Source organism: Pezoporus wallicus, unplaced genomic scaffold (genome assembly GCF_028554395.1).
Source record: "Pezoporus wallicus isolate ANWC-B61680 ecotype Strahan unplaced genomic scaffold, APGP_CSIRO_Pwel_v1 contig_736, whole genome shotgun sequence".
Lineage (NCBI taxonomy): Eukaryota > Metazoa > Chordata > Aves > Psittaciformes > Psittacidae > Pezoporus > Pezoporus wallicus.
In genome coordinates, this window is record NW_026639744.1 from 3,394,080 (window position 1) to 3,412,300 (window position 18,221).

General features: G+C 44.4%; 1 protein-coding gene across 2 annotated transcripts in view; it reads left to right on the forward strand.

Annotated features, from left to right (window-relative positions):
- Positions 1–9,053: 9,053 nt before the first annotated feature.
- SGMS1 (sphingomyelin synthase 1) overlaps positions 9,054–18,221 on the forward strand; it is a 99,688-nt gene continuing 90,520 nt past the window's right edge. Inside the window, exon 1 of one of the 2 annotated variants that reach the window (XM_057415681.1) lies at positions 9,054–9,098. The gene's annotated coding sequence lies outside the window, so the exon portion shown is untranslated. The remainder of the gene's footprint in view (positions 9,099–18,221) is intronic. The other variant, XM_057415680.1, reaches the window with a different exon arrangement.

The window sequence follows — 18,221 nt, forward strand, 5'->3', positions numbered from 1 at the left end:
CCAGGGCATGGAGACAATAAGAGATGTTGTCTTCTCAGGATCAGTGGGTTTTAAAATAATCCAGAGCAGTGCCTTTGTAAGAGAACAAACCCAGTGCACCATATTTAAGGGGAAAGACACAATGTTTTCCAACAGAAAGGGATGTGTCCTTGGCTTTGCTGATGCCATACAGGTCAGGGCCTGAAGTACCCAATCCAAAATGAGATGGGAGGTGACTCCTGCTGCAAGTGGAGGGAACCCAAGAGGTTCAGCACTATGGTGACACTGATCCAATGAAAGATGTTTTCTTGCATAATTCTGATCCAAATCTTGAATAATCTAGAATGAATGAGTTGTTTGATGCCTGGGTATTTTGCAGGGATATAAATAACACTGCCCTGACTACAACATGTGGCCCAAAGTAATCTATCTTTGCAGATGATAAGCACTAATGATACTTTTCCAAATGCCTTATCAAGAATACTCTGTGGTAACAGCTGCTCAAGAACTCGTTGCAGATTTAAGCTTGTGGCATTGTATGTTTGTGATGGAGAAAATCAGCAGGGACAACAGTGTCTGTGGTCTCAGTTACAGGCCCAGGGCTGTTCCCTCCCTTGCCCTTGTGGCTGGTTGCTGATGCCCTATGAGATGTCACTATTCCTACAGCTCCATAAAAGAAGTCATGCAGGTATTAACCTAGGCTGTTCCTGGGACTGGGCACAACACTGTTAACAGCAGGGCCAAGCCCTCCTATTTTCTCCAGCCAGAGTTTTGTCACAGTAGCCAAAAGAGCTGTTCATTTTCACCCAGCGTTTTAGCCTCTGGTCTCAGTGCAATTGCACTTCATCAAGCTTCATCAGCAGGAGCAGGAAGCAGAGCAGCCTTTGTGCCTTCCCCTGTGACACTGAGGCAAAGATACGCAGCTTGGGGGCAAGCCTTACAGGAGACAAACCCACCTTTTCTGTCCTTGACTTTTAGAGAAGGGGAAGAGTTCACCAAATCAGAGGCAGGATTTGGCCCATTGATTTTTTTGCATATAATAGGTAGCAGGTCTTAAGTGGAGAAAAATGTTCTTTAATCAGTATCTTTTACTTTATTGCAATTAACCTTGTTATGCTAATACAGCCTTACTGATTAAAGACGCCAAGCTTCCCCGTAATAGTCTTGAATTACTACTAGGGTAATGATATTTCCATTTCTAAACATCCTGTGGTGCCATCCAAGTAACATCTGTATTCATGTACATACCTAATATGAATTATTCTCACACAACATTTACATCAAACATCCTTCCTGCATCAAAAATACACTACGTAGTTAAAAAACAGCTTCCCCATGTTTTAGTGCTCATCTTAATACTGTTATTATAAGCCCTGTGCTATTTACTGCTGTGTATTTAAGCAGGTTTCAAACGATATTTGCAACACTTGGTGTACAAGGCTGAGCTCTGGGGAACGTGTGACAGTGGGTGACGCTGGATGAGCTATCTGCTGGTGCTATTCATCATGCGTAATATGTCCTATTGCACCAAGGGTGCATGTATGGTAGGCACACCCAGTAATGGTGAAACACAGAAATCAAATTACTGCTGCAGAGATAATTGATTCTAGCCAGGGACAGAGGTGCAACTGGGGTGTGTCATGGCAGCACTGTCACAGTAAAAGTGAGTGTAGCAAAGAAAACAATCACAAAGAGGTCTGACAGCGAAGCTGACACACTGGTAATGGTGTTTGGTACAGCCATGTGACAGTCTCTGGCTCCAAATCTGTCTAAATCTGTGGCATTTAAGCCACTCACAGCTTGTTTTAGGAGAGGGCTAATATGTTGACCTGAGCTTTAGATAACCTCTTCTGATGCCATCTCCATGATCTGCATATTTATCCAAAAACTCAGTGCAGCTTGCCACTTTGCTGGCTGCAAGGTTACCTGGATGTTCAGCACCTTTCAGGAGCAAGCCCATGCCCTGGACAACTTGAGGGGCTTCAGATGTAATTTTGTGGCAGCTGTCTCATACCAAATCAAGATCAAAAATTTTTTGCTATGATTTGGTATGATGTATTAAATGTTAAAAAGATGGTGGCCATTATTAATGAAATTGAAGTCTTTCCTAGCTGAAAGTTACCATAAAATTGGATCTGAACTAATGTAATTTCAAGCAAACGTAATACGCTGTGATCTTAGATACCAGCAAGAGGTCAAACCTGCTACATACCTCTTTTATGGTCTTCACAATGTTAGTCCAATTTGCAGAGCCAACACATTAAACCCTCAGCCCTTGTGCTGTGACCCGTGAATAATCCTAATAGGATTGATACGTCTGAGTGGTGCTCTGGGTCAAAACTCCTGTTGAATTTGATGGGAGCTGCTCTACTTCCCGCGTTCTTCCTGCAAAACCTCTGCTATCACCTCCTCTGAAAGGCACTTGCAGCCCAAGCAACAGAGATCCATATATTTGCCACCCCAGGGTATCTCCAGCCTGGCACATCTGACCCCACTGTGGGACATTAGTTTCAAGGTGACCATCTCCAGAACTTGCTGGAAAGTACAGAGCTCTGTGATGGCCAGGGAACTACTCCTAGCAGATGGATCCAGGAAATTTCTGATTGACTATGGTAGGAGCATTCTGCATCTGTGAAACACACAGTCTCCATTCATCTTTCTTCAACGCAACTATTATACCACTTTGCCCCAAGAAATATGCCTCTTCCCAGCCTCTGCCATGTTGCAAATTAGCCTTGAGCACTTGCAAAGCCATTTCCTCCACAATTTTAGCATGCTGCTCTCAGCATAAACCTGCTGGCAGAGTGAATACAAGGAACATCGCAAGCTAATCTTCTGTTTTGAAAGCTGGCAGCTAATTGGGGCTCCCCGAGTCAACTGCAGTGACTGCTCCTGGGAAGCCCCACTTTTGTGCTGCTGCTTTTGCAGAGCAAGGTTTTCTTCTAAGTCCTGCCCAGAGTCTGGTTGAACTTACTGAGTTTTAACCATCCTGTAATCTATAGCTCTTGGGCTGCTATACAGCACTGTGCTGCCAGACCTGTCTGAGCACACAAGCATTGTCTGCAGGGAAGAGGATGCAGTGGTGCTGTCTGAGAGCAGGTCTGCTCTGGTCCAGTCTCAGCTGAGCCCCGCTAGTGTGTATATGCAAGGAAAAACACAATTCACCCTTTCAGGGATAAGCACAGGTTTTAAAAGGAAATGGGCAAGCAGACATGCAGCACAGCAACAATTCAAATCTGCTTTTACAGTTGTTTATTTACAGTTAAATAAATGTTTTGTTATATTAGCAAATACGTTAGGGTTACCCCCCCAAAAAAAAAAAAAAAAAAATTAAGCTATTTTTGCATGACCAGCACTAGCACTGTGGGAAAAATCAAGGGCTGCAGCATGTGAGGTGGTTTCAATAAGAGTTTGAAAGCAGATCACATCAAAACTCCTATCACAGCCTGCAAGATAACAGAGATAATGGCCCTGTTGAGCTCCTGTCATTATGCTGCTGTATCTGTCACCCTGTATCACTTGCTACCCTCTGACAACAGAGAAGGTAGCACAGTGCCCTCCATCAGCTGTGCTCCTCCTTTTTGACTCAGCAAAAGGGTAGAAAAATGCATGCCAGTGCCAGCATTTAAATCCTCATGGCAAAAAGCATGGATAAAACAATGTGCCCCATAAACTAGCACTGGGAACTGTTCTAGTGAGGAATGATGCACAATGTGGGGAAGTCTTGGGGGTTTTGACAAGCCTCATCAGGACCGGGTGCTCACTCTTTGAAAGAGGAGGGAGCACAGAGTATTGGAACCAAGGGTAATGGTGAAAAGGGGGTGATGGATAGGAAAAGCCTGGGAACTGCTCTTCTCAGGAAATACACTGCTGCCTGAAAAAGTTTTTTTCCCTAAGATGAGCAGCAAACCCCATTAGCAGGGAAGAGAATAACTGCCTGTGGTTGTGTGCTGTGCATGGGGGTCCCCTCAGGATGCTGGCGAGAAGCAAGTCACTGGCTGAAAGTGCAGAGAGCAGCAGTATCTACAGTGGGAGACGTGGTGCCACTAACTCCGTTCCACTCCCAGCCCCATGGCTACTCATCATCTCCTATCTGCATCTGTGTGGCCACAAGGCTGTGCTGTAGCTTTTACTCCCCAGCCATTTTTATAGGATCCCTTGTTACCTATCCCCTTCATTATCTGATGGGAAATGCCTAACATGGCACTTAAGGAAATGCCATACAGATCCACTGAGGTGTCAAAAACCCATGGTGTTGCCATGGGCTCTCCTATTTCTGATCCCAAAGCCCACGGACACATCTATCCCCAAGACCCTGGGGAAGGCAGCGGCCCAGGATGGCTGGAACACTCCGCTTGCATGTGGGATGTCCTGGGCAAGTCAATGACAGCCCTGTGCCAAGCTGGTCCTCTCTTGATAACTGTTGGCTTGTTATCTCCTTTGAGCTGTCTTTTCTTCCTTCTTTTACTGTCTTTCACTCCTCTTTTTAATTTTTCTTTCTTCTTCTGTTTAAATGGGGATGTGGTTGCTATTGCCCTACCTCTGTAAGCATTTCTCTTTTTATTTCAAATTTTGATGCATTTTCCCTCAAAGACACATGCTGTTTTAATCAGGAGCAATCAGCCATTAAAACCAGATCAATTAAATAAATTAGTTTACATATTTTTTCTGATGATCTGAAACAAACAGGAGAAAACTACAATCTTGCATGTATAATGCTGTTTGTCTGCAACAGACCACTGGAAAATATTGCTGATCTGAGAAGATGATGCCACCTCATCATTAATCTCTTGCTTGAATAATAAAATAGCTGATTGGAATCTACTGCATCCTTTGGAAATCGATATTTTGGTCTCTTTTACCATTTATATTGCAGTTAAGAGCTCTGCTCTGCAGTTTCTTAAAACTATGGCATGTGAGTGCAATGTGCCCTTTGCTTGACTCCACTAACGATGCACTTAATTCTTATTTTTCGCTCTGCCGCCGCTGCTGTTGTCCTTAACACCACTTGCCACCATCAGGAGACAAGGACAAAGCCCTGTGGGACTGTGATGCACTGTACAAATTTGGAGTAATGTCAACTCCTGCCAATCCTATTTCTAAGGCTTTAAAAAGTGTCGCAGTCAGTGCAACCCCATCTAACTTCAGGGTTAGCATAAAGTCACTGAATAAATGATGTCATATGGTGTCAAAATGATACAAAAATTATGTCACTATGGCACTGAGATGATGTTGTTATTTAATAGTATCATGCATAAAGCCACTAAGTAAATGATGCAACCTACATAAATTCTGCAACCTACACAAATGATGTCACCTGATGTGATGTCATAAATACCATCAGTGAGTAAAGGATGCCATATGGTATCAAGTGATGTCATAAATGAAGTTACTAGGTAAATGGTTGTTGCTGTACTGAAAGATGTACCTACAGTGACTGTGGTAGGATGAAGAAGGTTATTGACATCTTATTTAAGTTAGTTTAATATTAGTTCATTAATAAAGTATTAGTGTGCTAATAGTAAGTCTATTACATCTAAACAAAATTATATCTTGAAACAATCGATTATTTATTATTGATCAATGCCTCATGATTATTAAACATTGTGATCTATTAGCATTTTAGGGCTGATTCGTTCATGTGTACATTGATTTTGATTAAACCATTTACTCAGAGTGCCATCAGAAGAAACCTCCAGTGGAGTAGAGCAGTGGGTCGTCCCCTCCTGCTCCTGCAAGGGCACCACTGACCCCCAGAGAGACCCCCAAAATGATGCTATCTGGTACTGGCACACTCTCTCAGCATCTTTCCCACTCTCAGTGCTTGGACACTGGTTGTAGCCCTGCAAGAACAAGACTGGCTCAGCAGGATTAAGCCCATGCAGCAGCCCAGGACAGCTATTGCTGAGCCTCTTGACAGCCCTTTGTCATTCCCAAAAGGGAGGTCAAGCTCCCTGGGAATCAATTTGCACAGCCTTCAAGTTCACATTATTTGCTGGAAAATGCCCATACTATTGGAAAAACCCTAGAAAAGGGGAATTTATTATACAATTACCCTGGGGGAAGTGTCAGCAACATTAATCCTATTATAGAATTAGTAGGTCAGGGTTGCAAGAAATGATAGGGAGAAAACAGTGCCCTGCCAAAAAGCAGAAACCCCTATTAGAATGTCCCTGTGTTGATAGCATCCCACAATGGGAGCAAATAGAAAGATGTAATGTACATATGATGAGGATTGTCATGTCCTCCCCAGGTTCCACTGCCCCAAAGAAGATGCATCAGGACTCTCAACAAGTCTTTTCATCTCTGGCATGGCTGGGTGGATGCTCAGTGCCTGCTGTAACGGTGGAGGATGGCAGTGTTTCCAACAGGTCCCTTCTGTCTTTGCCATCAGCTTTCCTATTTTTCAAAGAGAAATGAGGGAGAGAGTGGTGAGCTGGCCCAGTTCCATATTCCTAAACTGTTCTTGGTGCAACCACACTCATGCAAGCCAATCTTGCAAAGCTTTTGTAAGAAGAAGATTTTAAGCTTGGTCAGCTTGGGAAAGAGTAAAGCTTACAAATAAATCCCTCCTAATATGAAAGAATTGAAGCCACTGATGCCTGGGTTGTCTTCAGCAACAACCGGCCCCCCCCCCCCCCCCAATGAAGGCAAAATGAAAGTCCTGGCAGCAAGAGCGAGGGAGAAGAAAGGACCTGCCTCAAAGCAGGCAGGAGGGGAGAGTCATTTCCAGGCTGTGCCAGTGATACACACGGGGTTTGGCTGCTCTGAAAACTCCTTGTTTAAGGCACCATTTTGTTAGCTGAGACAGTTCACAAGGCGCTTTCTTGCGCTATGGGAGAAGATCAAGCAGTTCTGGCTCAGCTCTGGAGTACCCTGGTCCTGTCTATTTGCCTGGAGAAAATCTTCTCTGCTTGTATGACTGGCTCAGCACTGCTGAAAGACCCAACATGGCACCTGCATTTTTAATTTCCACTATGACTTCGAGGAGACGTCAAGCAAAGAGTAGTAAAATAGTGGCCAATGTAACACTCAGACTCCGGTTTCCTTGTCAGATGAAAAAGACTCATTTGTATTTGATCCATGTGTTCTGCACACAGAGAACTAGCTGGAAAAAGAAACAACAGATTAAGGATTATCTGCCTGGGAGAAAAGTCTAGTGAAATATTGTGCTGGATTTCCCCAGCACCCTTTACCTAGCCATCCCCTTCCATCCTTATTTTCCCTCCTAAACATGAAGCGGTTTGCACATGTGAAAGCTGTTGCCTGTATCCTAAGGTGAAACAAAACTTATTCCCTCTTCATCATCAGTGATGAAAAAGTGTAAAGAGTTGCTAGTCATGGCAGATCTCAAAATGCAGCTTTCACACTGATTCTTGAGTTTTATTACATGGGGAATTTTCCCTCTGAAGGGCTAAACTACATTTTAAGAAACTGCAGTATTTGATATTTCTTTATAGAGGACCAGGACACCTTTGTGTTTCAACTGCTCCAGTGCATGAACTACTGTTTATCCAAGCTTAATTTTGTTTTAGCTTGGGCAATGTTTGCAATCAGTCATTGATTAGGGTTAAGTCATGAGGGTTTTTAAGATTTTGATATGTTTACATGGCAAAAACTGTCTCTTGCTTGATGTTGCTATGACATACTGCCACACCCAGTCCCTCCCATGTGTGTTTTCATCCTCCGATTGTGTGGGAGAGGGGTAGCTGGATGCAGTGCAGCTCTGCTATCTCCTTGATCTGCTGGCTAGCAACCACCTTGGAGAGATAACGAATGCCTGAAATGTGGGAACAGCTTTAATCAGCCCTTGTAGATCTTCCCACGCTGGGGAACAGGCCCACAGGAAACCAGACCCAGTGTGCACAGGTATCCCACAACCACTGTGGGCACCACAAAATGCTTTTGACCTTTTTGTATGGAAAAACCCCAATGTTCTCATATTAACAAGGCAGAGTTCATGAAACGAGGTTTGAAATAGGGTGTGAGGCAAAGTATTCATGAAACTAAATTTTACAATCTTTCTAACTTGAGAAGATGATGTCCACAGGTTGCTTCCAAGCTGAATTGTTCTCTTATTCTATTTCAACTAAGATTAATAACAGCTGACTTCTTACGTCTCGAGAGCTCTTGATGTTACAACAAAGAAGGTGAAGACCAATGCCCAAGAAGATCCCCTGGGTAGTGAAATAAAAGCAGACGTCCAAGTTTGCGCCAACACTGCATCCTCTGGTCTTGCAGCTCTCAGGGCAGGATGCATGCACTCCAGTTCTGCATCACATTTTCCCTGCAGAAGGGTAATCACAGAATCAGCTAGGTTGGAAAAGACCTGTAAGATCATCAAGTCCACCACTAAACCATGTCATAAGGGTCTCATCTACACAGTTTTTGAGTATGATTGAACCACTGCCCTGGGCAGCCTGTTCCAGTATCTGATCACCCTTTCGCTGAAGAAATTGTTCCTAATACCTCATTTAAACCTCCCCCGGTGCATCCTGAGGCCATTTCCTCTTGTCCTATCACTTATTACTTGGGGGAAGAGACCAAACCCCTCCTCACTACCACCTCCGTTCACGCCAGCACGAAGCACAACCTCACCTCCTGGTGGACAAGGTCACGCCTGGCCCGGCTCCGTCAGGATGCCAGCCAGATTTAGCATGAGAACTTTTCACCCCTTATCTGCTTGCAGCAAGATGCTGATGCCAGCTCTTTTGGGGTTTATTATTCGGTTACATGCCTGCAGAACGCTTCTAGGCACAACGCTACATCGAAAACAAATAGCTCTGACAGCGACGAGCGTCCCGACCCGTGTCCCTGGCGATAACGACGGCTGTGTTCGCAGATAACCACCCCGCACAGGCGTCTGCGGGCAGCACCGACCCGTCACACAACACACACCCCCGCCGCGCACAACATGGCGCCGCGGAATGACACGGCCGTCACGTGACGCGCGGTGCAACCCGCCCCGCCCGCCGCTGCCGCCGCCGCCGCACGGGACACGGGGCAGCCGCAGCCGCCGCCCAGGGGATCCGCCCGCCCGGCGGCCGTGCCGGCTCGGCTCGACCCGACCCGACCCGACCCGACCAGACCAGCTCCGCAGCAGGGCTTCGCGCCGCACGGTGAGCAGCGACCCGCGCCGCCGCCTCAGCGTGGGGTCAGGCAGGCAGGTTGGACACAGGCTCGGGGGTGGCGGCAGGACGGGGCAGTGGGTGACAGCGGGGAAGAGGCCGCGGCCGCCCGAAGCGGGGCCGTATAGCGTCGAGGCCGGACAGCGGTTCCGGGGTACCTGGCACCGCAGCCTGGCGGAGGCCTCCGCAGCTCCGGAGGATCCCCGGAGGGTGTCCAGGCCCCCTCAGCCCCAGGGGTCTCCCTTCTGGGGAGCTCGGGTCCCCTCCGCCCGGGGGCCCTGAGGGAAGTGTGGTCTCCTCAGCTTGGGGGTATCTCGGCCGCTCAGTACTGAGGGGGACTGCAGCTCCCCCACCAGAGATCTCCCGGGCCCCGGAGGCTGAGAGGGCTACAGTCGCCTGAGCTGGTGGGACTAGAACTGAGGAGACTTCAGCTTCCTTGCTCCGCCTGGAGCGCTTGTCCCGTCAGCTGTGATGCAGGGTCAGGTCTGCTCCCTTCCTTTTCAGGGTGTCTGAGTGGAGGGTCCAGGCCCCTCAGCCCCAGAGGGCCCGGGGGGCATGTGGTCTTCTCAGCTTAGGTGGGACTGCGGGCCTGAACCCGGTCTGCTCAGCTCAGGTAGGGCCCCCTCTCAGTCCAGGGGTTGCCTGGTGCCCTCAGTTCTCTGAGGTGCGACGGCAGACTGCTTCCCACTCCAAAAGAAGCTGGAGAAGTCCACAGTGAGGGGGGAGATCCCTCCTATCTGATGACTTCAAGGGCTGTAGTGGTGGCATTAGGGCTGCACCACCTCTCTGGGTTTGAGGCTTGCTGGGTGACCACAGCTCGAGTATCTCAGGGACGAAGAGGCTGGAAGTCAGAATGGAGGGTGAGAGAGGCCTCACCATGAGCGGCAACCTGCCAGGCAGGTGTGCTCCCTATTTGTGAAGCTGCTTGCTGATTGTGAAATTGCTTGCTGATTGATGCAGTGCATTTCTTGAATTTTTTTACTTGGATCTTTTTACTGTGTTCCTGCTGGAGGCCCTGTTTTGATCAAGGTTTCTAATTTATTCTGTCTTGTGTTAAAACCTCATTAAAGAAGGCCTTGGTGCCTGAAGGCACTGTAAGTACATGAGGCAAGGATGGAGAGAGAGAGGAGAATATTATTTGTAAAAATGGGAGCTCTGCCATGTTGACATCATGCTGATGAGCCTTCCTGATGAAGGGAACCTTTCTTAGCAGAGATGGAAATGGGATGTCCATGAACGTTCTTGTGTTACTTGCGCTCATGGTAGTATCAACACATTGTAATGTGATGGCAGGTTTTGTAGCAGTTCCTTCAGACTTCATTTTGCCACTTCATGTCTGCATGGATGAACGTGATTTCTGTTGACTTTCATACCTGTTTGCAAACCAGTATAGAACACAGATGCCTGTGATGCCTGACAGTTAAAGTCAGTGGAAGTTCTACTGTTGATCTTGGTGGGTTTGGGTTTGTCTATGTTTGTTTGTTTGGGGAGTGAATAATGTGTGCTTCTGTTTTATTTTGTGTATTATTTTGGTGGGCATTGGAATTGCTTTAGCTTTATGAAGTTGTTTAGAGTTTAGAAACTGAACCCTGGATGGTGGGAGACAAAAGACAAAGTCTACCTTTACAATAAAAGTAATAAAACTCCTTTAAATCCAGAGAGATTGCCTTGATTTTCAGGGTTTGTGTATGTGGAGCAGAATTAAATTTAGCTCAGATGCATTTAAACTGTGTTTGATTTGTGCAACAAACTGTGATTCCCAAATAATTTCTCACTCTTTTGTCTTTCACATATCAACCCAGAGGCAACATGCCTCCACATGTTTCATTACCTCTTAATGAAAACTTGTGACACTTCTAAATTAAATAAATCAAAGTATGTGGATCATTTTCAAGACTTGAAGGTATTAATGAATACTACTTGACTGCTCAGAGTTAACGGTATCCTTAAAAGGCAGTGGATTGTTAATAGCACCTTCTACAGACCTGTTCTCCATGTATACTATTGCTTCTCTCAACACCTGTCAAGCTTGAATAGGTGCTGCTTTTAATTAAATAATTATTGAGTTCTCTTGAACTGAACATATGGAAGAAAAACATACGCTGTGGGTGATGACAACTTAAAAATGCTTCCCATCTTCTGGTTGCTGCTGCTCTGCGTTGTTCAGTGGTAGTTAATTGGTGTGCTAAAAATGGGTGGCCTGGGACTTAGATTTAATAGCAATTCCAGTCTGGCTGTAAGGAGTGGTTGACGAATTACAGGCTTTTTAACTGGGGCAGCGGGGCACCCTGTAAAAAATACTCAGACAAAAATGATCCATATCCTTGATCTCCAGCTTGTTTGGAGTTAAAAAAAGGCGGTGTAACACCATCAAAAAAAGCCCAACCCCAAACTAAGAGAATTGTACATGGCCATTTTTGTTGAACATGACATGAGATCCTTCTCTTGTGGTGTGGTTCACAGAGACACATGTTGTGCAAGAAGGATTTTTAAGGCTTCACAATGAGGTAGATCCAAAGTGTTCTTTGTTGAAATAGAGCAGAGCACCTGAATGCTATTTCAGTCATAATTCAAGTGCAGCATATCAAAGCCAAAGGAACATGGAAAAAGTGCTCCAAAGTAGAGGTGAGCTTAAAATAAGCTCAGAACTGAGTTTTGAGAGGTGGGTTGTTGGTGGGTTGTGTGTTTAGTGGGATGATTATTTTGGTTTGGTTTGTTTTCTTTATTTTAGCAATCAAAGGTTCATGAACTGAGACCCCATGTACTGTCAGTGTTTTCATAGAATCATAGAATGGTTTGGAATGCAAGGGACCTTAGAGCTCATCCAGTTCCAACTCCCCTGCCACAGGCAGGGACACCTTCCACTAGACCAGGTTGCTCAAATCCCCATCCAACCTGGCCTTGAACACTGCCAGAGATGGGGCAGCCACAGCTTCTCTGGGCCAGTGCCTCACCACCCTCACAGGGAAGAACTTCTGCCTAATATCTAATCTAAATCTCCCCTCTGTCACTTCAGAGCCATTCCCCCTTGGTCTATCCCTGTAGGCCTGTCGTGGTTTAAACCCAGTCAGGTAATTCGTTCGCTCACTTCCCCCCCTTTCTTGCCCTCCCCCTGCTCTCGGAGGGACGGAGAGGAGAATCAAAAGAATGCAACTCCCACGGGTTGAGATAAGAACAGTTTAGTAGCTAAGGTATAACACAAATCACTACTGCTACCACCAATGATAATAATGATAAAGGAAATAACAAGGGAACAGAATACAACACCTCACCACCAGCTGACCGATAACTCGCCCCCAAGCCCGACCAAGCTCCGACCGATACCTCCTCCAACCCTGCAGTCTCCCAGCCCTTCCGGCTAACTCCCAGTTACATCCTGGGCATGACGTGCTGTGGTATGGAATAGCTCTTTGGTCAGTTTGGGTCAGGTGTCCTGTCTCTGCTTCCTCCCGGCTTCCCCTCCTCCCTGGCAGAGCATGAGGCTCACAAAGTCCTTGGCCAAACCAAAACATCCTTGTTATCAGCTCTGTTCCCGAGCTGAAATCAAAACACAGCACTGCACCAGCTACCAAGAAGGAGAAACATGACTGCTACTGCTGAACCCAGGACAAGGCCCTTGTAAAAAGTTCCTCTCCAGGTGAAGGCTGCCTTCGAAGTTGGGGAAGGCTGCTGTAAGGTCTTGTCCTCAGAGCCTTCTCTTCTTCAGGCTGAACAAGCCCAGCTCTCTCAGCCCTGTCTCTGTAGCAGAGGTGCTCCAGCCCTTGGAGCATCTTTGTGGCCTCCTCTGGACTCACTCAAGCAGATCCATGTCCTTCTTGGGGGTCCCAGAGCTGGATACAGCACTGCAGGTGCGGTATTACAGGAGTGGAGGGGCAGAATCCCCTCCCTCAACCTGCTGGTCATGCTTCTTTTGATGCAACCCAGCATATGGTTGGCCAGCCCAGCATATGATTTTCTGAAGGATTTGGTGTTATTGGAGGTTTTTTTTCACCCAGGACACCAGCAAGCAGATAGGGGCAGGCAGCCTTCCAAAGGCTGATGTACTGCATAACTCGTGTGCTGTGGATTGGAAACTCTGGCTTTTAATACATTTTGTATTCCCAAAGTGTGTGGCATCATTCAAGTTAATAATTAAGTTTTCCCTGTCTCGCCCTGTTTGCTCCCCAAAAGGCTGGGGGAAATGCAGCAAACTGAAAAAAGTGTGAAACCTACTGGCTTCTTGTGGCACTTTCATCCCAAATATATTGTATGCTTTTGAAAATCTACTTAGCAGAGGCCGTGTTTGGTGCCGGTTAGTTGTGCTTGTTTTCTGTTGATAAAATGAACATATCCTAATAAGCTACTAGGTGTAACAGGGAAACCCTGTGCTTTGTATAGCTCTTAACATAAGTGAATATTTAAACATCCATGAAACTACCACCTGAGCTTTGTTCTTATAGCTCTTAACCAAGAGCGTCAAAAAAAAGTCTAATTTAGGAGACTACAACAACTCTCTTAAAGAAACGCAGCTTTTAAAATGTAGTTATTGCTGGTGCTGGTCTTTATAGTTCACTCATCCAAATCACAGGAGCAAGACTTGGGTGAAGCAGAACGTCCTGTTGATGCTTCTTTCATTGGTCTGTGGAGTGCTGCCCTGGTATTCAATTGCACATCTGTATTCAAAGAAGAACATTAATAAATCTTTATTGTAAAAGCATCTTCACCAACCATAGGTTTTGCTTGTGCTAATTTGTTTATATTTAAGCAAATTAAAAAAAAAAAATCTCCTTCTGCTTAATCATCACTCTAGAGGTTTTTTTCTCAGACTTCCCAGCATGGTCTGCCTTCTGTCTCCCTGAGTTTTTGAAGCTCTTTGGATGTAGCCTGCTTTATTTAAATGGAATTAAGGTGAAGCATATTGCCACATGTAAAAAAGACTTAAAGGGATCCCTGAAGCCCAGTATCTTGGGTTTTTCTAATGCAGGAGGCATAGCTGTGTGAAAACTTGCAGCTTTCTTGGGAAGTTGGTGAGGTGCAGGAGTGCAATGGGGAGGCACAGTAGCAGAATTCCTCATTGGGCTGGCTTCTTGGGGTCCAGTGTTGTGTCCTTAGCCGTTTGGGACGCAAGGCTTGGAAAACTTAGTGCTTCTGTGGGCATCAGTTAGTGTGGGACTACAGAATGGTGGTGAGTGGGGCTGTGTTGCCTAAGCCTTCATCAAAAAAAGAAGTAGGAGGAGTCAGAAGTAAAAACAGCAGAAGAGGTTGTAATTCCCATTTTAAGAACTGAAACAGCCTTACATTAGGTATATAACCCCCAAAACCTAGCCTTTTTGTAGGAGATCTTGCTGAATAGAGCAACTGTTTTTCTTCTTTGCTCTCAAATTGTGGGCAGCCATAGTTGTGTGGTGCTTTTGCAGCCTTGGTTTCAGAAGGATTTTTAATAGCTGTCATCTTTTCCTGTCCAGTGCAGCCTACACCTTTAATTTCCTTGACTAAAAAAAGAGTATTGCTTTTCAGAGTGTCTTACAATTTTCATTGCTGGTCCATTAGTGTATTAGCTTAGCTTTGTGTGTGTTGAATGCTATTAAATGTCACTTGGCAAATTTTATGTTGGGAGCACTGAGATTTTTGCTAATTGAATTTAAAGTCTTGTACTTGAATTTGTTAAAATGGCAAATTCAGACAATTGAAATACTTTAATGGGAGAGTGTATAAGCATTTGCAAATTTGCTCTTGTAGGTGAACCTAACAGTGCATTTGTGCAGATTCACGGGGAGATCCTGAGCAGACAGATGAGGTTTCAGTGGGGCTTTACTATCTGTTTTTTTGTTTTATTATGGTGTGGTGACAGCTGGCAAGATTCAGTATGTTGAAAGTTTCATGCCTGACATCTCTTCAGGGTCATTGTTAACACTAGCTTTAAATATTTTTATAAAAATGGTAGATTATGGAGCCTTCCTCTCTGTTCAAATTAAATTTATCCTTCTCTAGCCATAGTTTTAGGTACTAATGGAGAAAGGGTAATCGTTTAAGCTGTTGGTCTTTAAACTCTGTTGTGCTTTCTTTAGTTGTCTGTAGGCCAGATTTCTGTGGGGTTTTTTATGCATGAAATATCACCCTTTGCACCTGAAAGTCTGTTTGTTTGTTTTTTTTGTTTTTTTTTTTTGTTTGTTTGTTTGTTTGTTTTCTTCTCCTTAGGAGACAGTCTACAGAAAAACTCTGGCATTAACACTTTTTATTTATTAATTCATAACTTAAGCAAAAGAACCAAGGATTAGATAAACAGAGAGACAGCTTTCACCACCTACAGGAGATCCTACTGCACAAAGTAGATATTACCCATTATTGGAAGGAGTCATAAAGATTCTTAACTAGGCTTTCTTAGTGATATAAATCTATGCCTCCCTAGATAGCATAATGCTTTTAAGAAGTTTGTCTTGAAACACTTTCAGAAAATCTCTTGATACCACACTTTGACCTTCTGCCACTAAGCTGCATTTCATACGGGCTTCTGGCATGAGCTCTCCTGCCACTTTCAAGTAAAAAATTTACCAGGCATCGAAAGTTTGACTCTGCAGTTGAGCACTGTGCCAAGCTATAAAAGCCCTATTTGTACACAGAATAGATTTTTGCTTGCTAGGAAGGCTTGGGTAGCACTTCGGTAAGTGCATAGGAATGGCTTTGAATCTACACACTAATGAAACAGTTCCATCTAGATCGAGCTATAGTGTCTCTTCTGCTCTGAAGTCTGTACTTTGTCTTCCTTGTGCCCCTTCTCTTCTGCATAGAGTTATATGTAGTCAGATTATATTGCTCTGGAAAACTTTGTCAGGGAAGTTAATTTAAGAGCATTTGAAGGCTTAAAAATTATTCCTGCTGTTACAATGATGGAAAAGACCTTGAAAGTGCCTTGAGGGCAGTTGCTGCAAAAATACCTGCTTGGCTATGCTAACTGCATACAATTCTCAGAGTGTGCTCACCATTCACTGATGTAGTAACTTCAAGGTGGCCACTTTTCAGTGCATGTACTGTTGGCCAGCTCGACTAGTGATGGGGCATCAGGGCTCAAGGTCTGCTTGCTTTAAATGGGAGTGGAAATCCAGTGCCAGAAGGTGAGTCAGGCAATGGGCAGCTCAGGGTGAGATTTGTCACTTACAGAGGGTGCATGAATAATATAAAGTGACAATGTTCTGTGGATTTTGAGTGTCTAGGGAACACAGTGTTAACCTAATAGTTAAGTGAGCAAGACTTGGAGGAAGGAAAAGGAACGTATGTGTTCTTCTCAGAATGCTGAAGTTGGTCATTTGTGGGGCAGGGTGCTGAGAAGAGACAGTGTAGGGGGTAGGTAGTGTTCAAAGCAGCACTGTGAACAATGCAAGAACAGGCAAAAAAAGGTGAATGAAAGCAGATGAAGGTCCCAACGGAATGCCTTGAGAGAACATCTTCTGTTTCCACCAGTACTTTTGGGATGCCAGTGTATGCATTTAATGAAACATGATTTTTATGGAGATTCACTGTCCTGGAAGAAGTTTGCATTTGCCAAAAGCAACATTTAGTAATGGGCTAGGGTTTCTTCTTGAAATAGTGCAAAAGCCTTATTTTGCAGTAATGAGCAATTGGCCACAAATTAACAAAATGACTTGTCAGATACTGCCTTTGGTTTTGTGCATATGCAATTTCCTATTTCAGTTTTTCTTCTTTTCAAAATGTAAATAAATTGATCATCAAAGGACATTTTAAAAGCCAAAACAGGGCCCAAAGCACATTTAAGTGTATTAATTGCATTCTGATACGTTTTTCAGTTTCTTTGTGAATGCTTGCAAAAAAACAAGTACCTATGGTTGGGTGACACAGACCCATACAGCCACGTGTCTTACCTTCCAAACATCTATAATGTTTTTGAGAGGCAGTGCCAGAGTTAAGCTGAGAGTTCAGTAAGTATAAATGGCTACAAGAATATCTGTAGAGATGACAATCACAGAGAAGTTTGTTACCTCCTGTTCAGAGCAAGACTAGCTTCAAAGGTACGTGAGGTGTTGAAAATCTCCAGGGAAAAAGATCTATTGCTGAAAGAGTCTCATGTGGTCTTTAGGAAGAGGGGTTCTTACCTCATGTGTAGAGAGTCCACCCTGCAAGCTTTATTCAGTGTTTGTCAGTGCTATGCTGGGAGTGGAAAAGAGGAAAGAACATGAGATACAGATAATAAGGTACAGGTGCACCATGCAGTAGAAAAAGCCATTAGTTATTTTCTTCTCTGTGCCTGTCCAACTGAGCTGACATTCTCAATGGACTACCAGTTACTCCTTAAAGATCTTGACTTCTGAGTGGTGCTGCTTAACTCACATTTCATCATGGCGCAAGTGAATTGGCAGTCATTTTATAACTGCCTACAGGGAACTTTCCTTAGCCATCTTACTGAGTGGCTGCCAATCTTTAAAATCCTTTTATCATTATTCCCATTAGAAGACTTCTTTGCTAATATCACACAAAGCACTTAAGAGGTTAAAAATGAATTGTTTGCATTAATTTTGTAATCCCTCTCACACTGGTAATAGTGCTTTAATACTGTCCATTCATAGCTGGGTATGAGCAAATATTTTAAATAGTTGTTCACTCTACAAAAAATGTTTACTGGCTTTATAAATGGTTTTGTATTTTATTCATTAATTATCTGGGAATCTTGTTTCCATGTTCAGGACTTCCTTTCTGTTCTTTTCATAGCTGTAGCCTGAATGCAGACTATACACTAGAAATCATAAGGAATTGCTCTATTCCTTTAAGTGGTTCCACTGTAATAGCTATGTGTTGAAATACAGCCTGCAAGATGCAATGCCATGCTACTAAATTAATTACTTGTGTTTATTTGCAGATTGGATAATAACCCAGCCAGTGTTTGGCCCTTCTGCTATAAGCTTTGCAAAATTGCGAAGCAGATAGTGCTTTGCCTGCCTCTGTCTAGCTGTGCTTTTCAGCACACGTTAGAATGGGGTTGGTTGTTAATGTGTTTCTGTTACATGCAGCTGGGGGGATGCTGAAGCTCCAGCCTTTTCAAGGTGAAGATTCTGAAGTCAGGTCTCTCAGCATGTGCAAAATTAATCATAGCAAATTAAAAAGCCAGAACAGCTTGATAATTAT